Source organism: Pungitius pungitius, chromosome 6, assembly GCF_949316345.1.
Source record: "Pungitius pungitius chromosome 6, fPunPun2.1, whole genome shotgun sequence".
Lineage (NCBI taxonomy): Eukaryota > Metazoa > Chordata > Actinopteri > Perciformes > Gasterosteidae > Pungitius > Pungitius pungitius.
Genome location: NC_084905.1, coordinates 18,430,305 through 18,456,244, shown reverse-complemented (window position 1 = coordinate 18,456,244; position 25,940 = coordinate 18,430,305). Strand labels below are relative to the sequence as shown.

General features: G+C 47.8%; 1 protein-coding gene across 3 annotated transcripts in view; it reads left to right on the top strand.

The window, feature by feature from the left end:
• Nucleotides 1-25,940, top strand: part of plxnb2b (plexin b2b) — a 94,972-nt gene that overhangs the window by 4,084 nt on the left and 64,948 nt on the right. Inside the window, exons 1-2 of one of the 3 annotated variants that reach the window (XM_062562836.1) lie at nucleotides 5,769-5,856; nucleotides 17,857-18,043. The exons of 1 other annotated variant lie outside the window; for it this stretch is intronic. The gene's annotated coding sequence lies outside the window, so the exon portion shown is untranslated. Of the gene's footprint in view, nucleotides 1-5,768; nucleotides 5,857-17,856; nucleotides 18,044-25,940 lie in introns of those variants that run through there. One more of the 3 variants, XM_037452422.2, reaches the window with a different exon arrangement.

The window sequence follows — 25,940 nt, the reverse complement described above, 5'->3', positions numbered from 1 at the left end:
ACTTCGTGGAGCCACTTGTTCCACTTGTAATACACTTTTTGTTCATAACTGGGAGTGTTGAGTGGCATTTAATCCGAGCTAAGGCACCAGAGGGTGCAATTCATTTTTATCCAAGTCATTTCACAGTTAATCCTCAAACTGACCAATTTACTCCTTCATGCCAAGATCATTTTTAATTATCGCCCCCGCTTTACAGCTAATGTGACATCCAGCTGGTTTATGTTAATATGGTAGTTGCAGTCAAGTATTGTCCCCCATTTTTTATTTTATTTATTTTTTTTGTAGACACGCTGTGCGATTAATTATGTAGTGCTGAATGTGAGCCTTAGCCAGGACTGGCGGGTGACAGATGCATGAAGGGTCAGTGCACTGGTGGCAGCTGGAGATGAAGGTCACACCGACCTGAGAGAGCAAGGAGAGAAGGTGTGGCGACGAGGCGATGTGGCAAACCGAGGAAGGCTCAGTGGGAATCTTCTGTGAGAGTCCAAACTTTAATGACCTTCATTGAATTAGGAGTTTGACTCTGAACAACCTCATTTTAAATACATGGTGCTGTAAAAAAATTTTTTAAAATACACTCGCAATACACATTGTATCTAAAACAAAGAAGGCCTCTTTGTTCTAACAAACAAGTCATTGTGAAAATATTTAAATGTTTACCACTGGAATTACCATAATGCAAGTAACAGCAATTTATGTACTTTTACATTACAGATTACATGCCAGGCGTTTGTATGTGTGTGTGAGTGTGTGGCTGTCCTTTACAATTTGTGGTATGAAAGATTTGGATTTGTTTGGAAATGTTTTTGTATACATTTTTCATTTGACCACTGAAACCGTCTCAAATCAAACCTCTTGATTGTTTTTAACACATTTTCGAAACAATCACGTAAACTCTGCAGGCAGAGTGTGTTGTAAAATAAAAAATGGCAACATTACATTTTTAAGAAGCATATGCTGACCTTATTATCTCTGGCATCTGCTGAAACCTGCTGGCAGCTGGAAATGGATATGGGAGGGGGGGGGGGGTGGCTGCTCTGCTGGATATTGGTTGTCTATCTCTTGCTTGTCTTGCTTGTCTGTCTCAATCCAAATCAGAAGTCAGGCAAGGTTTTGTGGGGGAAAGATAAAACGTTCCTCATACCTACCTGTGTTTCCCAGTGTGAAGCTTTAAAGTCCACTTTTAGCACCCAGTCGGTCATTAAAACAAAAACCAATGCTGAAATGAAGGCGTAAAGTTCACCCGTAACTGTAAATGACCTGTTTTCTCGTTCGGCTGCACGTCAAACAAAAAGGCAGTTTATATGCATCAGTTCTTGGTCCACAGTATTATTATCAGGCTGGGATAATGCAGCCAAGGCGAGGTTGTCGTCCTTTTATTACAGTCTATAATGAAATGGTGTATGAAAATGAAATCATTTCTTTGTCAGTGTCATGTCATTGTCTCTGGTAAATGAGGTGGGTATCGTGGCCTTTCGGTAGCCTATGATCCAAGAGGGACCTATTAAAAATCTGTTCATACAGCAATTGTTAAAGTTACTGAGAATCTAGTTAAATGCCACCGGCTCGGTTGCTTCTCATCTGTAAACTGACAGACCATTTTACAGTGTCGGCAGTAATAACACTGCCTCAACCTTAGAGGCTGACATTTTGTAGTGACCACTGGTCGCTAACATTTGTGGTTGCTAATGTTGGAGGTAGAATTTTTAAGTTCTTTTTTTATTTTTTATTGGGGAAATTAGTGGCCCATTGCTGCAGTATAAGCATGGAAAAAAAAAACAAGAATATAGACGGAAAAACATGCAGGTTCATGTGAGGCATTGGTATGAGTCAGACTTTTACTTTGAAATTGACCTTGTGTTGGGTGGTGTGGAAGACTTGCCGGACTGTACCTCCCGGCTCTGTTGTGCTCTAACAGGAATGTTATCTATGCCCCATCACCCAACAACGACCTTTGTGCCCGAGCGCTGCCCTCGTGTTTACAACTTCCTGTTTATGTTAACAACGCTATCTCTGAAAACACTGTCTGTCTCCCTTCATCGGCAGAACAAAGTCTCTCTCACTCTTTCCCTCTCTTTCTCTCTACGTTCTCCTTTGTCGCTCCATAACTAAATATCTCCCCAGCCCTTTTATTCTTTTCGTCTTTTCTCACCAGGGGCATCTCCAGTCTAGGTAGATATTAATCCTGGTGCTCCAAACCTGCCTTGGGCTCAGAAAAGTCTCCTGAAATGCAGATCTGGGGAGGTGTCATCGTGGCTCTACGTCTTGGGTGCCTGCGCTTGCCCCCGAGCCTCACTCACTCACATGCATTATTCCTCACTGACTCATCTGGGCAGCCTCCGAGCTGCCCGGATGAGTTTCGGTATGCCCACTCAAATTTTATATTTGGCGTGGGGGGGAAGTTGTTGGATATATTTTATGCTGGTGTCTGCAAATCACGCAGACATGGTATTGCATTTTTTTTCTGCTCTCTCCATTCTCTTCCCCCAGTGACTGTGCAGTGGGTCAGACATGTGATGATCATGCAGATATCCTGCGCCTCTTGCATGGTTAATTTATGTGCTGTGACCCTCGCTTTCACAGTTTTTCACATTTTTTTTTGTTTTTTTAAGATCAGTGTTTATGCTCAGCATTCAGCCCCTGACAGTCCTTGAAGAAATCAGGGGTAGCCGCCACAAGCCTCTGTAAGAATGCCTAAATATTTACAGGCGTTTAAAACAGATGCTCACCACTCAACGATCCCATTTACACTGCCTGTAAGTTTTTAAAAAATGTTTTAAAGCCAGCCCTGTGGTCGCTTCCTTCTGCTTTAGCTTCGTCTGTTCCATGTCCTGTCTGGGCTGATAGCACGTCATTGATCCCTCCATGGAGCTACGGTCTTTAATTACAGTCATTAGCTTGAGTAGATCTGCTGCTGGGGTTAGAGAACCTTATTACCAAGACTTTGTCTCACACCCCGCCATCCCCCACCCGCCCTGCAAATGGCTTAATGCTCCTGGCTAGTTCTCTGGAATCAAGCTGCTGTTTACAGAAGACGACCTGCCAAATTCAACCTCCAAATCGCACAATGAGACATTTACCCCTTCTTTACTTTATCCTTGTTCAGTTGGTCATGGTGGAGAAAGAGGTGAGCCGTTTTTCCAACAGCAGATTGAAGCAAGGTGGGGTGTGTGTGAGGCCGTGTCAGTGTGACGCTGCTAGTTTGCCTTTGGACCGGTGCCGACGGGGGCAGCCAATTGTCCACCCGCTCAGAGCTCCGCTATTGCCCCTCTGTTATCCTCCCTGTTGATATCTACAGTACACTTCCTCTCCTACTTCACTTCCCTAAGCCCGTGCTTTAAATTTTTTTTAAAAAAAAGCTTTAGTCTGCCGTCTGCATGGCATCAAGCATTCCTCTGTCGGTTCTTTAATTAGTCATATGGAAAGCGTCTCCTCTTTGCGTAACGGAAAAATGTACAAACATCTTGGTCTCATTGGATGCGGATGTGTCTCTCCACCTTCCGACGTGACAAGAAAACATTATCCCCCACTATTCAACAGCGACATAAAACCTGACATCTGTTTTACACACAACGTATAAACTAAACAATAGAATTGACCTTTTTTCCTCTGTCAAGATCATCTGATTTGACAGGATTAAAGTTGGTGGATATTTGATCTACGTCTGTAAGATCAGTGTGACTCACTTTGTGAGGCCTGACCAAGTTTTTTTAGATTTTGAAATTGCTTGTTTTTATTCCATTGCTGTCAGGTTTTTTTGCTTTTGTGACGCCATGTCGCTTTGTCCCTTTTTTAAGCTCAGAGATGAAGCAGCATGACCGGAAAAATGATGATGTGCAAGAAAACGTTCGCCCCCGTCCAGTTCCTCGTGATTCCGTGTCGCCATTAAGGAAGTGTTGACATTTTCTGAGTTAATGTGTGCTTTTAGGTGGTGCGGCCCTAATATAATCCGACCTTATATTAGCGGCGCGCGCCTCGTGTCAGGCCTATGTGGAATGTCAGTAACGGAAAACGCGGGGCCTGCGTTTCAGTTCGTTATTAGCAGCGGCAGGCCACCCGCTGAGCTTAGACAAATAAAAATCCCATTTCCTCTCTGACCGACGCTGGTATAAAGAGCTGCGGATCGCGCTGAGTGCTAATGAAAGAGCCACTCGGCGTGTGTGCGAGGAGCATTTGGAGCTCTCTCAGCGCAGCGAGGGTGTGGCCTTCCTGCTGTACGCATCACGCCAGCCCGGCTTGATCGATTCGCTGTTTTCCCCCCGTCTTGTCTTGAGTGCGTGCTCCCACCGCACGTTCCGCCCATAGTTCATAATTTGAGTTTAGACCTGCGCGCCCCACTAGCCTTCCATTCCCCTACACACACACACACACAGTTTGTCTCTCAGCCTGAGGGTGCTGGACAACCCAGGCATGAATCCATAAATTCCTCATAACGCAATCTGTTGGCTGATCAATAATTTAATTCTATCTGTGAGCGAGCATGTCTGGATCCAATCTCACCTGCAACTCCCTCCTGCCCTCTCTCAACAAGGTGGGCGTTTGTGACCTTGAGCCGGGGCTCGGCGGCGGCGGGCGCACGTCCGTATGTGTCCTTGCGTGTGCTGATTAGCCTGCTTGAGCTGGTTGCCGTCGGGGCTCCGTGTGTCTACTTCCTCCTGTGCAGCGCGTGGGCACACAGACGGGAGCCCTTCGGCCATTGTGGATTACGGGAGCGCTCATTATTTCAACTGTGTACAGCCCTCGCGTCTGTGTCCAAAGCAGTATGTGGTTACCAAAGTGTCCATCTACTGTTGGCAAAGTTGGTGTGTGTGTGTGTGTCTGAGGGGATTATGCGCGATCGCTCTCGCCCTCCAGGCGGCTGGACGAATCAAAGGCACGGATCTCATTAAAGGGTAGAGAGCCTGTGGAGGGGTCAGCGGCTAAGTTCTCTGATTAGTGGGCTCCAACGGGCAGCCTTGGAGCCTTTGCAGGTGTGCTTGCCCTCATCGACATGCCTCTCTCATCCCCCTCCAGCTCACACCTGGGCGGCGGCGGCGGCCTCACTCTCACCGCGGGCCTCGGCCCATCTGACAGGGTCGAGGACGGCACGCAGAGACTCGCAGATTTTAACCCCCGGTTCCCGTGGTCTGAACCCTGTGCTTTTTATGCTTCTTTCCATCACGTTGCCTAATGGGCTGCCTTCGCCCTGTTGTGTTTTTATCAAAGGCCACAATTCAGTTTTCCGCCGCGGTGACGGCATCTCTTCCTGCATATCAAGCTGATGCCATCGGCCCGATGAGCTGCTTTCTGGGTCGTTAGGAGCCCGGGCCCTTGAACGAGTTACTATCAGAGCCAGCAACCATGGACCAGGAATGACTTTCAGCCAAGGGCACCGTGTGTTTTTGTGTGACTGAGTCAGAGCTTCTGAAGGTTGCCTGACTTTGGACAGTTTCTCCCCTTCTTTTTCCTCTGAATGCTCTTTCTCTTTACTCTGGCTGCCTCGTCCCCTATGTGCCTCTCAGTTTAATGCCTTTCCAGATAAAACAACGCCAGCAAACTTCCTCTTTGTTTCTCCCTCTCTCTCTTTCCCCCCCACTGATAACCACGCTATCTTAACGGCAGGCCCTGGCAGCTCTCCCCACCCAACCCATCCCCTCCTTCTCTCTTGGTATGTTAGGGTGCATTGTGCGTAATCTGTAGATGGAGGGTTGGGGGGGTGGAGTGTTTTTTAATAATGTTTTCCCTTTCTTTTCCGGGCTGCCGGAGGAGGAGGAGGAGGCTGCGGGTAGATGCGACTGGCGCGTATCTGCCGACTGTCACTTCCATTAAGTGGGCTGTCTTCAACTCCCACTCCTATATGCCCTGACCAGGCCTTCAGTAAGCAATGGCCCCCTTTTGTTCAGTTTCCAACCTTTTCTAATCCGCAAACCCTTCAGTCCACAGATGCGCTGCAGTCATTACAGGGCACTGCAAACTTTTCCTACACAAGTTTTTTGACATTTTTTTTAGCCTTAGTTTTTTTGTTGCTATACATAGTTTGTCAGAGTTGTTGGTGGTAGGTTTTGGTTTCAGGTCCCCCCCCCCCCCCCCCTCTGTGAGCATAGAGGGATAAAATCACAATTAGTTTGTACACGGCTTCCCACTTCCGCTGCCTCTCCTCGCTCTCGATCCCAGTCAGCCTCAATCAATTAAAGCTTGACATTTATTGTAGAAAACAAATACAGGATGCTTGGTTTGGGGCTTGTCTCGTGTGCACACCACTGTCCCGCTTTTATGTTTTGTTTACATATCATTGAACGTCCTGATCCGCCACCCCCCCCCCCCCCCTCCCGCTCCCCTTATCAGTGCTGCCAAAACATTGGCCTCCATGGAATTTGGTTTAACGCTAGCCTTTTCTAAAGGGCAGTGCTGCGCCTCTGCTTGTCAAAGTATGTTGAGCAGAATAATCAGTGTTTTAATTAACTAAATTCAGTTCAGAATATCAATTACAGTTTGCCTTTATCTGCAGTCATGTCACACCAAGAAACAATTAGGACTGATGGAGAGTTTTTCGTTGTCTCTAGCTTGTGATGATCAGTGACTGTGCTCATAAATTACACTTCTCACCCTCCCCTTCGCTCAAATGTGCAGTTTTTTCTTTTTTTTTTTCTGTTAACGAGTGTCCTTTTGGGCAAGCTCTCCCTTCCCTGAGATCATGAGTTTGGGAGTTTTTTGAGTGTGTTCTGTCGAATAGAGCGAGAGAGAGAGAGAGGGCAGTGTGTTTTCACTCGCATTCTCTCCGTCTCGTCCCAGTCCAGACAACGCTGCTTGTTATGGTATGACAAACATCTAGACTGCTCTGGCTCAAACTACAGCGGAGCCTTCACACACACACACACACACACACACACACACTCGAGTCACACGTTCGTACACATTCACAGTCTAACGCCCTCCCCCCTCATCCTCCTCCTGTTTATCTTTCTCTCATTGTCAAACACCTCTCAAACAAACGTTCCCTACCGCAGAGCCTCAGCGTACCAGGCCCTGGGCTTTCTTCTCCGTCGCTGGCTGGGGTAAACGACACGGCCCGTGGCCCTCGCTAAATAACGGGGTCCGCCGCGCCAACCGCACCTTTCTGTCTCGTTTATGTGGAGTGATGGTTGGGTTTGGTCACCCACCGGGGAGGGGAGGGGAGGGGAGGGGGGGGGGGGGGGTGCGCCATCACGTTGCCTCCCAAAGAAGGCAATGTACAATGTTTTGTTTCTGCTGTTTTCTATTTCAGCCCCTCACACACGTCTGATTGGCCTTTTTTTTTTTTTTTTTCTCCCAAAACGTCTTCCCAAACTTTGGAAATAATTTGTCATGCTTGATTGTCGCTGAGACATGACCGGAGTTTGGATCTCTTCCAGTTACTGCATTTTTTTTTTCTTCACTTTTGCCGGTTTGCCTGTCGGTTAAAAGCTGTAGTGGAGCCAATTATAACATGGGTTTTGTGCGCTGCAAGCGTAGCGTGGGGGGTAGTGGGTTTTTAATGGGACTGAGCCAGAGTCACGGATGTAAAAGCGAGTTGTTCTTGGTGATTGCAATGGTGAGTATGTGATAGGCGGACAGTCCACTTGAATCTACGTCTGATTAAGATCAAGCACCACTTAAAGCAGGATGGTTTCCCACCAGTATTTTAAATCCCTTTCTATCCCACAGATTTATAATTGAAATGATTTTCTTTTTGACATGACTGCCATCCGTTAAGTCACATTTCTCACAAGCTTTGTTTGGATATATTTATAACTAAGTGGAAGTAGAAGATTAAATAACCCTGCGTCTTCTTTCCCCACTCTTTATATAATTGGTGTACTTGTTTTCTTATTCACAAGACTTGCCCCATGCTATCTTTTGAATAGAGAAACCCTCTGTTGGAGCCGTTGTGTGATTCTCCCTTTTGGCTCGGCTCTGTACCGTAAATGATACGGCGAGGGCCATTAGCTAGATCTTTGTCTGTTCATGCTGCTGGCCCCTTCCGGGTAAGCTTAAGTGTTTTCTGCTTATTAACCATACTGTCCACACTTTCCCAAATGCATGTAAGTGCATAAGAATTCTTTGCAGCAGCCAGCGTCGAAACCACAAGGGGTTTCAGCTAAGAAAATTAACCGAGGGAACGCCAGCGCTCAAGTTTTTGCTTAGCTCAGTGTAGACTATCGAAGAAGTGATTGGTATTCTTGCAGCCAATCTGGACAGGGAGGTTGTTATCGGAGGGCCTGAATGAAACAGCTGCCTAGCACTCTTCACTCGAGTCCTTCCTTTTTTTTTGTTGAAAACGTTGTGTTCCGCCCGTTGTGTGTCACTAATGGCTCCTGGCTCTGATCCAACCTTATCTCACATTCTGAACCTGGCTTTTGGTTTAAAAAAAAAAAATCGGGCCCTTTTCTCGCGAACTAGCGGGCTTAACTGGATCAAGCTGGCCAGCCAACAAGCCTCTGCTAGAAAGAGTCTTTCCGCGGTGTTCAGGCATTTGGAGGATAAGCCTTACCGCCCCAATCGACTGCTCCGACGGGCCATGGCTAGCACCATGCCTCCACTAACTGGCTAATGTATAACGACAAGAAGCTTTCAGCAAAGCCCGGCAGGTTAGACACACCGGATTTTTCACTTCAGAAACTGGCCCTAGTCGCGTTGTAATGTTTTTCTTCTCTTCTGTTTTTCGGCTCTGCCCTCTCCGTGCCCTTGACTCGGGAAGCTGCTGTTGAAATCGAGTGCACGTACAGACTTGTCACCTCCCATGTAGCCACTAGCCGCTAGCCTAAGTATGTCAACCTTATCTGTGATGTCACTCGCTTCCTGTCCATGCTTGTCTGAGCCTGGCTGTAATGCAGTCTAAGCCTTTTGTAAAGAAGGGCATTAGCCTGTATTTTTGGTTCATGGGACGCGTTGTCATCCTGACCTGGGAAATGCTGCTCCAGATGGATGATTAGTCACTACTGTGTGTGTGTGTGTGTGTGTTTTTTTTTTATTTTTTTTTAGAGACTGTTAGGGAGCTGCTGATGTAACCTAAGAACGACGTGATTACAAGACAATGGGACAGGCAGCCTAAATTAAAATAAAACACACTCATGCCCTTCTGTACTTGTATGCGGGCATGGCTGTGTGGTTCTGTGTGTTTTATCATCTGTCAGGCATCACACCCCCCACCCACCCCCCCCTCCCTCCCCCTTCCATGTACTACCTTCGCCGGTGCAATCTCGCATCCCACTCTGACTCGGCTAGCCTGGCTTCCATCAGCGATTTGGAGTGCAGCTCTCATGCCTGTAGGCTGCTATAATGATAGCTTTTGCGAGGGGAAAAAAAAAAAAGCCCAGCTGTTTGCTCACAAAGTATGAGAATGAAAAGTGGAGAGGAGGGGCGAGGAAGAGAGAAGGAAAGTGTCACCAGCCCTCCTTTTTTGTACAGCTGCACCTCTCATACAATTTTGGCGGCGCAGATCTAACAAAAGCAAGAACACGTGCGCCATGAAAGATTAATTGGTTGCTGTTAGCTCTAACTACCATCATCACCTGCAGCAGCGTAGGGGAAAGAGGAAAAGAAAAGTGTGGTCTGGAAACTGTCGAGGATAACCAGGCACCAGGGTAAAAAGCTGCAAAAAAAAGTATCTGAAGTCAAGCACATTGGAGTTGGAAATTGAGGCTGAGATGCTGTTGTTTTGTGCTCACCTGGCCTAGTTAGCAGAGTGACGGCTTATCACCTGGCACTGATTGCACCGTGGACATGGTTAACTGCCCATTTAGAGGCTGTGTGTGTGTGTGCCTACAGGAGAACAAGTCTGTGTGTGTGTCTGTGTGTGGTACACCACTGTCCAGACACATCTGCCTGGATTTAATTAGTTTTGCCTGGCACGGGGACCCTCTAGTCTCTCTGGTGTTTAATAACAGACTTGACAGTGTGCATTTATCAAGTACTGAATAACGCGGAAGGTTTGTGCTTTAATTTGAGCTAAAATCCCATAAAAGTTTATTAGGTTCTTTTCATTTCCGAAGAAGCTCCTGTTTTCCCCATGCGTGATGGGTTGTGTCGGGATTAGTCTTTTTGGCAGCCTTTTAGTCTTCTTCACGCTTCTCTTCTCACTTTCCTTTTCTCCTCAGTCGTTGTCTTAATATGTCATGTGTCTGACCCACATTTCCAGGCCCTTGGATGGTTCCAGGGCCTCTTCCTCTGCCGTGTCCCTCCTGCTCTTTTCGATCAGAGCCGTCACGATAAGAAAGTATCCCAGGCAGAGAGACCGAGGCCACGTTTTGTTTGTCTCCTCAGTCAGACCCACTCCTGAATGCCTCCTCCTTCAAAGTGCCTCCATCCTCCCGTCTCCCGACTGCAGCGGGGGTTTCTAATCAGGCCAGGAGAATTTCGCCGGTGAACCGATATGAGCTGACAGACACCCTCCCCTCCCTTAACCCATCTTCTTCCCTTCCTTTCTTCCACGTCTGTGAATGTTACCTGACGAGACTCATTTGTCAACCCACCTCCCCCAATCCTTCCCTTTCAGTTGCTTGCTCCAGCCACCTGATCACCCCCCCCCCCCCCTGTTGTGTCTGCCAGTGCCCGCAGACCTGAAAAGTCGTGTGTGTGTGTGTGTGTGTGTGTGTGTGTGTGTGTGTGTGTGTGTGTGTGTGTGTGTGTGTGTGTGTGTGTGTGTGTGTGTGTGTGTGTGTGTGTGTGTGTGTGTGTGTGTGTGTGTGTGTGTGTGTGTGTGTGTGTGTGTGCAGAGAGTCTGAACTAAACAGAGCCGAGGTGCATGCAGGTGCAGCTCCTCTTGCTGCCGGAGGGATAACTGTCGAGGCCGCTTCCTTTGGGCCCTCCTCCTTCATGTCATTCCCACTGTGCCCTCTATACGTCTCACTCTTACTCGAGTCTGGCTAAGCACTGTTTTAGGGCAGGGTTGCCCCAAGAGGAGTAGTATCCACAGGGAGGATCCCTCCGGCTGTCGCTCCAGCTGTTGTTTCTCATCAGTGTTCAACTTCTATGCTCTTGCATTGTATGGATTTTGTTTGTTATTATCGCTGATGTACTGAAAGGACCATTTTCTGTGGTACTACCGTGATGATATATCTCATGCCAGAAGGGCCTAAGAGATAGCGACAAATTCAGCAGCAGGAGCAGTAGCTAACGTCTCCCCCCCCCCCCGAGCTGCTCTCACAAGCCGAGTGAATGCAAATGGACATTAGTTTTTAAAATAAAGAGTTCCCCAGTAGTAATGGTAAGAATGTCTATCACAATGCAACATAGCCCCATATTCCCTCACTCAATTCCAGAGCACCTTCCTTTTAGGGCGGGCATCGGCTGTCCTATTCCTTCCTCCCTCTGCTCCACGGAGCACATTGCTTTGATTTTTTTTTGGGGGGGGGCAGACTTGACCAGATTAAATAGACTCTGTCCGGGGGCCGCGTGGACGGATGGCTCGGAGCCATCGTCTCATTTGTGTTTCTCATTGTCGCTTGGAGCTCCCCTCCATTTTTGCTCTCGTCCCCCCCCCCCCCCTTCCTTTTGTTTGCCTCCCGCTTGTATTCAGTATCTGGCCAATGATTGATAAGACCGAATGCCTGACAATGCTTGGCACGCTGCTCGGGATCGGTGTGTGTGTGTGTGTGTGGGGGGGGGGGCTTTAGCAGGGAGATGGGATGCGCCTCTCGTCATTGTTTATCTACCTTTTCCACTACCAGATGGCGCTCAGTAGAAAGAATGTGCTTCTAGATGCGCTCTTTCCTCTCTCCTTCCCTTCCTCCCATCTCTCCTGTGGCTCACTCCGGTGCGTGGACTTTGTTTCGTGTCCAGAACATTCAGCATGAGGTGAGGGGGGGAAGGTGGTGAGAGAGAGCCAGGAAGACAGACTGGGACTTGAGAGGGAGCCCTGGAAAGTCAGGTGGTAGTCTCCGACCGTGTGTGTGCGTGTGCGTGTGCGTGTGTGTGTGTGTGCGCGCGCTGACATATGTGCCAGTGATCGTACCGCTGAGACCGCTGCACTTTCGTGAATCTGAATCGCAATGCGCCAGTGCGCTGGTACGACAACACATTTGAAACACTTGACACTTTTTCTCCGGGGTCATTGAATCATAAAAATCTAGCCTCGGGCTACAATTGAGTCGGCCCTGGATTGATGGACGGTCAGTTCCAGCAGCGGGGGAGATAATCACAGCGTGTCAGCCCGCCACCAATGCAAACTCTTATCTGTGTCTGCCCACTGCCGGCATGCCACAAATGACCAGAGGGACGCGCATCTCTCTTTATTGTTTCGAACGGCCCCCGGGGGAGGGAGGGAGGGAGGGAGGGAGGGAATGCGTTTGTGCGTGCTGAACTTGGCTCTCGCAGGCTGCGTCTTCCACTGTGTGAACACATTCACCTGAAGTGCACCTTCATCGCAGGGGTAGTTCAACAACAACAAAAAACGCACCTCCCTGTTTTGGAAAGTGCATACATTTGTGAAAAGGCAGCGCTTTCGAATGTTTTTTTTTTAGGGCTATTGTGCTCTGTGTCTGGCGGTAAGCCTTTACGGTTTTTTTTCCGACTCCTCACTTCTACGGTAAAATGTTAATGGAATCAGGTTTTCCCATTGCACTGGATTTTTGTTGCTCTTGTTGTTGTTGTAATCTTCAGTTCTAAAGTCCTTCCTGTTGCCTGCGCCATCAAGTGTGAACAAATAAGATTACGTGTTCCAAGCAACAGTGGATTTAGGATGAAAGTCTCCTTGTTTCACCCATCCGCTCTGCTTGTTGAAGGTCTATGAGGGGTTTCTTTCCCCTCTGTGCTAATTGTGGCCTAATGGCGTGCCGCTACAAGCAAAGAGTTCTAAAAAGCAGCCGATTGGCGAGGCTCGTTGCATTTCTCTGTGCAGGCTGATTACACTGTCTACTTAATGCACCCTCCTCGGATACAAATGGAGGGTGGTTATTGCATCAGGAGAGACAGTCAGCCTGTCAAATCACCCTCTCTAACAGACAAGAGAGCGAGATAAAGAGAGATGATGTAGAGTGAGAGAGAATATATTCTGGAGAGCCAATTTTACTGAGGGGATAGAAGCGTGGTTGTGCAATTATGAAATATAGCTTTCTGTTTCAATAATGACCTTTTCTCCACAGGCTATATATAAATGATTCAGAGAATGGGCCATAGTGTCGTATAGATGATGGCCTGTGGATTCAAGACACAGAGAAATAGTTTCTCGATGGCACTACGTTGAGCAAGACTGTTGGAAATGACAGCCGGGGACATTGGAGAAAGCGGTGAAGGGCACTTCACCGCTACGCCTTTCCCGAGTTGTTGTCCTTATGCTGCTGTTAGTCACCTCCGGTTCCTGTACTTGGTGTCTGTCTGTTTGTTTGTGAGTGAGTGAGTGGGTGGGAGGGAGTGGCCGCCTATGTGCCTCTGCAGGAACTCTACAGCAGGGAGAAGGGTAGTCTCTTCTGTTCTTCTTTTCCCATAATTAACCACCAGAGGATCACATGAGTGTTTAATCTCAAGACATATATTTGAGTAAAAATAAAAATAATTTCCCTTCCCCGCCTTTTTTTTTTTGCTGCTGGTCACACATAGAAGCCCAGCTGTACGTGGCCACGGCGCTGCCTGCCGTGCATCTGTCGGGATGGGTTCTGCGGCGAGCCAGACGCACTCCCCCATCGGCGGAGTGGTGATGGAAACAAATGAGGGTCAGCAACTGAAGGGCTCCGCTCTGACCCGCTAATATAAGAAACAAGACACTGGGGGGGGGGGATTTCAAAGCTAGTGTGAACCAGAAAACATGTTTGACCGAGTTTGAAAAAAAAAAAAAAAAGCGTTGGCGCTTTACCGCGCGCAGCACCAGCAGCAATTACTCATGCACATATTTACCAGCACATTTACATGCTCGTAAACGCGTCTACACTTAAGAGCTGGTCATGTTTTGAACCTAGCAGTAGCACAGCGGTATGAAGTGATCTTAAATGTATGGAAATCACAGTGTATTTATTTTGCATTCATGCAGACATAAATGCATATATCTCCCGACATTTGTACGTGGGCTGCAGCACATAATGTATCTATTTAATATGTTTTGGCCGTGAATCTGTTTATTTTTCAGACAGTGGGGAAAAATAAGTGCCCAGAGATTACGAGTATGTCTGCTTGACACTTTGAAAATCTCAAAATGATTAATTTTTTACGGTGATGTAGAATCGGAGAAATGAGTTTTCATGAAGTATTAAATCCATAGTTTGAATTGTTTTCGGTTAATCTTAAATACTTTTTTCTCCAGATTTTACTTACAGATATACCTTCCTCACTATCTCTTAGAATACCTGTGTATATTTACTTTTGTTTTCTCGTACCTCTGATATGTTTGCACTGATCATACAACCCCACTGAACTACGAGGTTCCTGTTGAGCCATTCTAAGTTCAAGAAGTTCCGATTTAAAGAATTGTTAAAAGTAGTAAATTCAACGAAAGCAATTTAATTTTCCAGCCCGAAACGCATTCTCATACCCACCAACCCTGCCACATACACATCACCTTTCACAGCAGTCGGAGAAAGGAGCCCCCCCCCCCCCCCTCTCTGCAGTTTACAGCTATTCCCGACTCCACACTTATTATATTGATTGCCCGCAAAAAGGTGTCTGGACCCTGAGTCCATCGGCGGGCTCCATAAAGCGAGCGGCTATGGTTCCCAGTTGGCCCTCATCAGCGGCGCCGAGCGCCTCAGGACTTCTGCTCTCTGAAGTGACAATAGTTTTCCTGCCCGATTTATAAGGGAGTAAAGAGAGCAAAAAATAAGATGGCTGCCAAGCATAAGGAATCTGTTGAATGCCTCATGGGGAGGTCATCCAGGAAGTAATGAGGCGAAACGCAGCGGTGGAACGGTAGCTGTCAATCAGTCCGCACATTGTTGTGTTACGAGTGCCTGTTGTGAGTGGTAAGCACCTACTTGACTACAGCATGCAGCATTGTTGACTGTGGATCACCTTTTATCCACCACCGTCTCTCTCTCTCTCTCCCATCTCCTTCAACCCCCCCCCCTTCTTCCCCGCTTCCTCCTTCAGAACTAGGCGAGTAATGCTACCCACGGACCATTTCCCGAGAATAATCCAACATCTGTCTTGCACACATCTCTCGCTTTTGGCATTACAACCTTCACCCCCCCCCCCCCCCACACTCCCCTCCATCTTCCACCCCCCTTTGGTAGCCGTCACAGCTGCTGAACGATTTCCCCTCACTGGGAGGCTCCTCAGAGTCACTGTGGCAGTGTCAAACGAGGCTCCTATTTAAGCTCATTAAATGTTTCCAAGAGAATAGGAAATCAATGGTGCATACCGGTGCGCGAGAACTTTTCTCTTCATTTAATTCCCCCCCCCCTTCCCTCCTCGATCTGTTTGCACATCTCTCTCTCTCTCTCTCCTGCTTTCTCTCTCTCTCTCTCTCCTGCTTTCTCTCTGTCATTCTGGCTCTTTCCAGCTCGTCGTTCTCCTCTCACGTGGCGGAGTTGGGGGTAATGTGTGGGGGGGGGGAGGAAACGGCTGCCTTCAGAAACCATTTCGTACTTGTTTGTTTGTGACGGGCACCGCGGCGCAAGGCTGCCCAGACTTTTCAGTGTTGTTTAGGCCGCGCCGCTTGGAGGACAATCGACAATCAAGGCCGCTGCCCTCGGCCCTGCAGCTTTAAGCCTTTTGTCTCGAGCGATGCTGCTGAGGGAGCGGCTTTCGACCCGGGACACGGTGTTGCTTTGGAAAACGCGTAGGGCGGCGACTCATGGGGACACTTTGGCTCAAGATGATGCCCGGTTTGCTTCCTTCTCGATTTTGACTGTTACCTGACTTCTCTTGTTTTGGCCGTCGCGGCTTTTTTTGCTCATCAGAAGTGTGCGCGTGTTTCTGCTGTGTGAAACGATGCCTATAGGGGCTGGGCCCACATCTTCTCTGGAGCTCCTGTAATTGCTCTTTTGGGGCCTTGTCTCTGGCTCTGAGCCCGTCTCCATCATTCTCACTCTGTCATTCTCCCTCGCTCTTTGGCCTTGCTGTTTTTTTCGTGCGCCCTGACTTCGACCCCCTTACCCTCTCTTCTCTCCCTGCATGGCTCATTATAGCTGATCCCCCTCCCCACCTGCCCAATCTTGGGAATTCTCTTTCCCCACACACACACACACACACAGAGCCTCTCGGCAGTTTTCCGCAGTGCCTGTCGCCTCGGAAGTTTGTGTATTATCTGCTACAGAACAGCTTTACCAATGCCGCTTGGCGGAAAAAACGGGAAACAATGGCGCCGTCACGTTGCTTTTCCGCACTAACTGGTGCAAACAGACAGTTTCTCATATCCGTACCCGCCGTTTTTTGGCATCGTTTTTCATAGAGCCCTGGCCCCTTCAAGACCAAGCTCCAGCCATTGTATACACTAGCCCCGGGGCTCCTAACCATCGGCCTGGTCTTTACCAATTCCATTACAGTCCTCCCTTCCAGCCTCTTACCCAGCTGCCTCCCCAGGTCCGTTCCCAGGCTAGGGGCCTTACTTTGAAGGATAATGGATTGGACCAGTTGCAGCTGCTCGGTAGCAGGGCACTATCATAGGAGTTATCTAAGGGCCTGAGTGGCCTGTGATGAATGGCTGGGAGCTTGTGTGTCTCCGCCGATCAATAAGCCACTAGCGCGCAGATGAGCTGCATGCCCCCCTCGGCCCGTTCTCCCAGTCCCCACACATGCATCTCCCCTCATAATCTTTCACTATGTTTGTGAACTTTTCCCGTCCAATTCATCGCCTGAATTGGACCATTGATCTTTTATCCTCGGATTGTTTTAAATAAAGGGCCAGTACCTCCTCTCCACCCGAGCGTGCAGGTTTTTCTGACAGCACTTATCGCTACACGGGCGGCAAAGCGGGTAAACATTACTTTAGCCTGATCGAAGGCCCGTAATTGGAGAGCGGGGAAAATGAGGGGAAAGCGCGTATGAAGCCGCCGCCGCCGCCGCTGCCTCCGCCGCCGCTGCTGCTGCCGCCGCCCCCCCACCCTGGAGCACCACTGAGGTTTCCATCAGCAGGGTTGATGCAAGCAGAACTCCCAGGTGGATTTGCACACTTGCAATGCAGGCACACGCGCACACACCAAACCGTCTTTCTGTCAGGCCTCATTGAGCGCAACCTGTCCCAGAACACCCAAACAGCCCCACCCAATCGGAGTTGAAATAGGAACCCCTTTGTCTCATTGTTGTGTTCGCGTGTACGCGAAGTCTCTCCAGACAACCAAAGCGTGTACGGCGGTATTTCTACTGCAGAACAACAGGTGTGTCACAGCTAGTGTATGTGTTGCTTTTTCATCTGCTGCCTTTTTTTTTTTTTCTTCTTCTCGCCGGCGAGGGATTTGTGATGAAAAGAGCGGACCTGAATCCTCTCTCTCCCCATCTATCGCTCTCTCTCTCTTTCTCTCTCCGTGCTCTCCGGGGACTTTCAGTAGTCTGTATCTTCGCCACTTCTCCCTCGTCACTCGCCTCTCCTCCCACTTCTCTAGCCCTCCCGCTCTGATCTTCCCTCTGATCTGCCGTTGTCGCTGTCACAAAGAGCAGGTTTTGCAGGCTGGTAATTGCGTGTCTGCTGGCCACCACACCTGTTGCTGTCATTGCGGCGGCGTGGGACAGCGGGGGTCGCTACGCCCTCTGGCCTTAATGGTTCTAAACCTCCTCCCTACCACCACCACCACCAGGGAGGAGGGAGGAGGGGGGGAGTGATGCACCCCATGTGTGTTAAAGGGTACTCTCAAAGTTGATTGTGTTTACCTGTAACCTTGAGCGTCACCTCTGGTGTGTGTGTGTGTTCTCAAACCAGGGTAGCCAATGCGGATGCTTTTCACTCCCTCTCGCTCTAATCCTCTCCCCCCCCCTCTCATCTCTCCCCTTATCCAGAGCCCGGGCCCTTAATGAAGCTGGGGGTCAACAGCAGTGTGCGGCTAATTGGGCAAGTTTGCCTGGGGCTCCGGCTGCCTGTGATTGAAGTGTCCAGCGAGGGCCCACTGTGCAGCCGCCGCTGCACCCCGCTCTGTTCCACTCCAACAGCCAAGACGCTCACAGCACCCCTGTCTGCCTCTCCCTAGTAAGTAGCACCCGAGGTCATTCTATTTCCACTTTACACTCCAAACACTTTGTCCAGTTTTCTTTCTACTTGTATTATTTTCACGCCGCCGATTGTCCTCGGGCTGTAACTTTTTCTCTGAATCACTGGTCTCACTTGTTCCCTCTTTATCTTCTCTTCCTTATTTTTCGAAACTTCCATCCGTCTCTTCCAAAACTTTTTTTTTTTTTTTTTTGGAATAGACCCCATTTGGGCTTAGCATTCTCTCACTTCCCTAGGATTTGACCACCCTCATACTTTTTCTGATCGCTGTGGGATCTGGGCAATTACTACGGTCCCCCATTGGCCAGCTGACAGAACACCCCCCCCCCCCCTCCCCTCCACAACTTCCAGCCCCCATTTCTCGCACGACAAACCCCAACAGTACCAGCCCTGGCCAAGCTGCGTTGCACTGCTTTGAGTTAACAGGAGCCAGCGGAGTGTAGGGGGCGCCTCTAATAAAATCGAGGCTCAACTCTCCCCTCGTTGGGGCAGCACTGGATCCCATTGTGTGGCTGTCGGTAAGGAGACCAGAGGTAGCACGGCCTGATCAGATAGGGTGTGCCGAGGGGAAGGGAGTGAGGGAGTGGGTACAATAGCCGACTGTCCCAACAGGAAGATACGCTGGCAGGGGTCCGCCCCAATGTGCACCGATGACAACACGCACGCAGAAGTGGAACATCGCTGGCCAGTAATTGGTCAACACTGTGTGTTTGTATGTCAAACAATGGTGTGATTTTATAAGTCAAGTCCCGGGCTACAATTCAGGGTAAATTATACTCTATCAAAACTTTTATTTGCCCATGGGTAGGTTTCGGTTCTTGTTTATTAAAGGCTGCAAGTAATTGAATTTGCTCTGACGCTCATTAAATAAAGATCCCCAGCAATTAACTGTTGAGATAATCGTTTTACACAGACAGCTGTAAAAGCTTCTTGTGTTCGTACTCGGCTGAGTAGAAAAAAACGACAATGTTTAACCACACTCAGTCAATGAGGTGGATGGAAAGGTGAGCGATATTAACATATAATTGCCCAATATGTACACTTGGTGTATGGGTTCATTATTCATAATTTCCTCCTAAACGGTTTCCGCGGCGTACTCTAAAACCCAAAGCTGCCACGAAGCCTCAGGACTTGCTGATTTTTTTTTTGTTTGTTGCCGAACTCGTCCATCTGTGAAGGGTTTAACTCAAACAGACGACTCCTCCTCTCGTTCATCCTCTCCGGCAATCAGCTGGTTGCTTTAGGTCAGGTCGCAGCTCTTGTGCTCCACTTTCCGTCACGTTTCCTCCGGTTCGCCGCAGGTGTTGGAGAAACACAAAGAATGGTTAGTTTGACACGTGGGCTACGTCCTAGCTGTGCTGAGTAAATGGAAGTTGGGCAGAGCTACACTTGTGACTCAAACACGGCACGTAAACAATTCACTCGTCCTATTTTTAGAGTTTGTTCACTGTTTTTCCTCTTTGTTGTTCCCACGCTTCCTTCTAACGTCCCAGAAGATGGTGTAAATGTCATGGTAATGACATGCTTTTTGCTATCCTTGAGGATTAGGAGGTGTCACTCATTTCTCCTATGAGGCTTTGCCTCGGCGCAACCCTGTTTTGAAGAGGTTCTCGGGGATGAATAGATTTGAATGCACAAGAGCAAACAAATCTGTTTTTTTTTTTTTGTCTTTTTTTTGTGACTGACCTTTTTATGCTCACTTACTTTAAGATACTTTGAACATAAATCAATGGAGTCAACTCTGCGGCTCCGCACTCTTATTCATGTCTGAGATGCTCATTTAGTTTGGAAATTTAAATGTATTTCACAAAAGCATTTAACGGATAGTTATACCTTTTTGACACATTTTGTCACAATGGTTTTGTCAAATGACAATATGTAATTTAGTCTAAACGTCCTTGCTATATGGTCATTGTGGGGGAAAAATCGTCAAGGTCACGTTATGTAGTTATTCCCAGTTGAAGTCCTTTCTGATCCCTCTGTGGTGATAAATACGTCATTCCAGTAAATTCCAGTACATAAAAAAAATGTACTGTCACAAAAGCAAGGTATTGCAGGGCTCAAAACTAACAAAGCGGCTGCCGCCCCCTCCAGACATGACAGCCAAATGATAAACTTAAATCACCGCAGGCCCAGACACAGGGGCCCCCCCATCAACAGACCACGTTTGGCAAATGCCATGTCCTTGCGGTAGCGAAATATAAAACACCTTGTTCCTGACTCATCACCCCGCCTCCTCCAAGCTCCCCCATCTCCAACATGGAAGCGCAGCCCTCCAGTTTTCCATCGCCCCCCCCTGTGAATATCCAAGCTGTCGAGGCTGACTGGGGCTGAACGTTTTCTTGCCAGGGCACAGTTGGAACAGATCCGGCCTCCGGGCCACGTCTACTGCTCCACTCCAAACAAAGGCTCTCGCCGCAACTCTCCTCAAAATGCAAAGGGCTTAGGATCGCTACGGTAGATTCATTTTTGTACATACTTACTCAATTTTTGAGAGGGCCTGCTCTTTTTACAGCTTTACTTGCTTTTCAGCTTGCTGAGCAATAGAGATTTAGTCTTTATAGGCAATCCAGGTGGGTTTTTTTTGCTGTCGGAGGTTCATGGGTGTTTTTTTTCTTTTCTTTTAGAGCTACAAAGTATTGTTGTATAGACCTTTCTGCCAATTTAATTGCCAATCTGCACCCTTGGGGGCCGAGAAATGTGACCGTCGGGCTTTACGGGAACATACGCCAAGCGGTGCGGTCCACTTTAAGGCAGAGGGCGTTCGGAGACACACTCCAGACGAGCCTCTCGAACTGTTTCATATCAAATCCACAGACAAACAAATCTCCACAATGATCTGCCAAGTTCCTGCAGAATTCACTGGAGCAGGAATAGCAGAATTTCACACCCCCGCACAAGCCCCTTCTCCCCTCGTCTCAGCCAGCACTGGACGACGCTTGGCAGCAGAGGGTGATGAGAAACATCTGCGAAAGTCTATTTGTGTGTGCGTGCGTGTGTGTGTGTGTGTGTTTTTGTGTGCCTGTGTGCAAATGGTTGAATACACTCACCAGATAAAAAAAAGTGTTGTTTTTCATTTTTTAAAGTGTCTTTTCCATGTTAGCAGACAAGTTAATTATTCTAACATAGATCTGAGTGGAATGAATAAAATAGGAATATAGATACAACATGCAAACTGTTGTAGTAGTTAAAGGCTAACAAAAAAAAGCCAAAAGAATAAGATCCACTCTGCAGCTTTTTTGGCAGATAAACGAGCAGGAGCAAGTGGGAAGAGAAGTTATTGTAATGCACTTCCTTTGCAGCTAAATTACTTCCTGTGGTTGACAAAAAGGAAACGGAGGCAGCCCCCTATTGCCGACCTCTTCCTTTTTGTACTCACTTTTCTTGACAATAACAATTTTGTGTTTGCATACATGCATGCATGCTGAAAAAAACTAAAACAATGATTCAGCAGGTCCTCCGGTTGCTCCTGTGCATCTGCCAGAGATGCGACTGCTCAGAGTCACTAAAGTCTCTTATTTGGGTGTGCTGAGCAATATAAATAATGAAATGGAGCCAGTAATTGGTGGTTCTTGGTAATTAGGACCAAGCTGTCAGCTAGCAAAGTTTCAGTCTGATGGTGGTGCAGCAGGGGCAGTAATTACTATTATCTATGGGGGGTTGTTGACACAACAATAATCCCATTCTTAACCAGGATAGAGGAGCTTATGTTTGCGGTCCCCATTTTTAAGAGGTTCATCCACAATAATGCAGCTGAAATAAATCCTTAAGTATTTAAGTTAATGTCCGTCAAGCTAACACAAATTCAGACGCTGAGAGAGACCCCCTGGCCTTTAATTTTCTGCTTGGTTACGAAGCTTGTCCATATTCTTCAGAAGTTAAACAGTTAGACTCTTCCCCTGCAAGCAGTGTGACGCCCAACCATAAACAGTATTATCAACTATCTCAGCAGGTTTTCTAATTCCCCTGTAATCCTGTCATTTCATTCATGGATACCGCCAGGGTTATTCTGGGCCCCGAGCATATCTGCCCGCCTGTCTCTGCTCCTCTGTGTGAGAGATTGGATTCCCCAATTCCCCTCCTGCTCCGCCTTGCTACAAATATACACACACACACACACACACACACGTTCATTCCCAAGTCCTCGTCTCTTGTCAGATTCCCACAGTGTAAATAAATGTGCTGGTCAGACCTGATGATATATAGGGTAGAGGACAATGGCGCCATGTACCGTATAGGGGAAGATTCCTGGTTGCAGATAATAACTTAACTTCCGAGCGCGGCGTTTGCATCGTGAGATGAAGTGAGCTCATGAACTCATGAGCACCCAGGTGACATTTCTGCCTGGAAAAAAAAAAATCCATGCAAAGTAATGAACCCGGCGGAGACTTGCATGAACTTATGCAAGTTGGATTATCGTGGGATTTGAAGGGGGGGGCGGGGGGGGAGCTTGTGGACGTGAGGGTGAATAAAAAGGCAGAAGACTAGTTGTTTTTCACCTAAACAGTAGCTCACGACACGCAAATTGCATCAGCTCTGAATTAAACATGTGGCACCTCATTGCCTGAAGCGTGATGGACATTTTGCAAGGCAGAGAATGTGTTTTTCAATAGGCTCATCTATAGTAAAGACATGGTATTCATTTGATTATAATAAAACATCCATTAGATCCTGAGTGAGCGGCATGGGGAGGTGAGGCCAGCAGAGTGCAGCTCAATGTAATAACAATTGTGCGTCTGCCCTAAATGAGCCAAGGAAAGGAGCAGGTTCATGTAGATATTACTTTCCTTTTGTAGGGGTGCTCGGATCTGGTGATATGCTTTTGTAAGGAGTAATAAAGAAATATATCTGTTTTTATTGTGCCGCGGCGACAGAGTTATGTTTAGAGCCAGTATAAAGAGCTGGAACATGGCGTAAAATGATATTATGGCCCATTAGGCGGGGGCCCGAGCTAAGCGTCGCTAGCGGTAACCAAGGACTGGGGGTAATGGGGCCGCGGCGTATTGTCTGTGATCTGCTCTTTCACTTCTCACTGATTGAATCGTCTACAACACTGGCACTCCATCTCCTGGGGAACCCGGAGTAGACTGAGGTGATTTTGGCTGAAGACATCATTCAGTCAAACCTAGGAGATAAGAGAACGGGGTGGGGGGGGGGGAATTGGAAGGCAGGGATTCTGTGAAACGTAAAGGAAAGATGACATTCAGGAATAACGACTTGATTGTTGCGGCGGGTGGAGCGATACCAGCATGTGTAGATGTTTTGGATTAGACACACAGGGTGCAAAACAAAAACGATAAACATGTTTTATTTCCGTTTATATTTCTGCCAAATGCGTTTTTGCCTGCTCTCCTCACGGGCCGTGGCCTATTTGTGCCGCACTCGGCCTTAACCGATTGATTGCCGTGACCTTGTATGTCTGTAGAGATCCAAACTAGAGACGGTTTGGCCTTCTACTGTCGGTAGAATAAGGCTGTGTAAGGATATAAAGGGGCCTGCAATGGTTACCAAGCAATACGTTAGCGTGCTTAGCACTAGAGCTCTCCTACACCTAGAAACCCACCTTTTTTTTTAAACTCTGCTTCACTTCTGCTCCTTGTCAAAGCAACAGCTTTCCAGTGTTGAATAAACGAGACATTGTGTTGAGCGGCATAGTTTATCTGCTCTCCTGCGTAGCCGGCATGGGGGGCTCGGGAAGTAATCTGAACCAAGCAGGCAAAGAATTCCAGGCATCCTGAATGAAACCAGATGTGTTTTTTTTTTTGTTCACTCTTGCCTCATGCGTGCTCTCTGTGACTTGCACACAGGAGACGGAGACGTACGTGAGCGTGCTTCTGGGGGCCGACACACAAGCATACAATAACAAAACTCCTGCAGCGCAGTCTGGCTTTCATAACAGAAGCAGATGAGATGATAAGAAATGGGATCAGCCAGAAATGGCCACTGCAGGCTTGTTTATGTCAGCGTGGCCCTCCAACCCCCCCTCCCTCTTACACAGATCACACCACTAAGATTTTGATGCTTCTACATGTTCGTAAATGTCTTGCTGTATTGACACAGGGATGAGAAATGCACAGAGCTCCATCAACGTTTTCTAAACCGTCTCCCTCATCGGACGTGCTTAATTCTTTCCAGCATACTTTTATCAAGGGAAAATAGTTCTTAATCCTTGTCTAGTCAGGTACTGATACCAGACTAGAGCAGGATTTATAGCCAGAGAATAAGTGATAGGGGTTGGTGCAAAGACCAAGAAGGAGATTTTTTTTTTTCTTCTCAAGAAATCCCCTCAATGGAAAATATTTTTCATCGAATAAGCGAACCACTGAATGGAGATGATGAACAAGTGGCAATCTAAAAAGCAGTAAAAGACGTTATCAATGATCGTTCCGCTCTGCCGTCAAGCATCAAGCCAGATAACTCTAATTGAAACACAAAATGTGGTCATTAATGTTTTCAATTCTACTGTAATAGCTCAACATGTCCGTCACAAACACCGTGACCGACTGGCCGCTATTGACGCTTTGTTGTTTTGTGCACACACGTTGCTTCTGTCAAATTTTAAATAACATTTTTTTCAAGAAATGGTTAACATCTCCAGCTGTTTTCTGGCATCACAACTACGTTGCATAAGTGTTGACCCCGAGGCCCCTCGGCCAAAAGCCCTCTGATGCTTTCGCCAACAACACACAAAGGCTTTTCAAATCTATTCTACGTCTACGAGACCTTCTTGGCTCTGCTGTATCATCAAAAGGAGTGGTGTTCATTGGCTGGTGTTATTGCAGGCAGGAATGTGTGCGCGTGCTTGTTGCCTGAACATGTGGGCCCCCGTATCTGCCATCACCACAGGAAATGACCAGCATTTTTCTTTTGAAGTCCCAGCGGAGTTTTTCATTATTCCTATTATCTCCGGAGACACAAGGCGACGGACCCCGCACTCCATCCAATCCCCCCCCCCCCCCCCCCCACACACACACCCACATCCCCCTTACATTGCTGATTCTCAGTACCCAACCTCCGCTGCTCCCCACTCACAGCCTTGCCACCAAAACGCTTGTTAGAATGCAGAACAAGCGTCTATTAGCATAGAGTATGGGAGTGCTGGGCGCCGCAGGGCACAAACCCCGCCACTTCCACGCGGCACACTTTCCCGAAAAGGCTGAGAGGGCACGTGTAATTGCTTTTTCTTCCTCCCTGTGCAGAAGCTCAAACGTAACATACGGGGGAAATTCTAAGATTCACCAATCCTGGCGCATCCCTCCGCGCCTTCCCCCTTTTTCTCAGTTATTCCCGCTCGCCTCGACGCTCACCTCCACCCCCTTTTTTTTTTTTTTTTTTCAAACTCTCACTTCCTCTCCTCGAAGCATGTCAAAATGTGTGGCGTGCCGAGATGAAATTAATTGGATCACCGTGTTCAGCCCCCCCCACCCCCCGACGGTGCGCCACTGCGTGAGGAAGGATTGGCTCGCACTCCGCTGCAGGACTGAGAGTTTTCTCCCCTGCCAATCTGGAGATTCCTATATATATATATATATATATATATATATATATATATATATATATATATATATATATATATATATATATTCCCCCCCCTCCACCAACTCTCACACGTAAGGGCGCATGCTCGGTTGGGTGTGGTTGAAATCTGGGTTAGGTAATCCCTCGTCGAGGTTATTACATGCAGCGATGCTAATGAAGTTTTTGCTACAATAATGGCATTACCAAAATGGAAAAAACGAACCCCCGTGTTCAAATTGAGCCTCACAGTTTGCATTGACAAAATCCCGATGACTCAATATCCAGTCGGCTCGCGTTGGGATAGTCTGGATCATGTGAGTGTTAATGCAGGCTTTTGGGAGTTAGAAAAGAAAAGGCT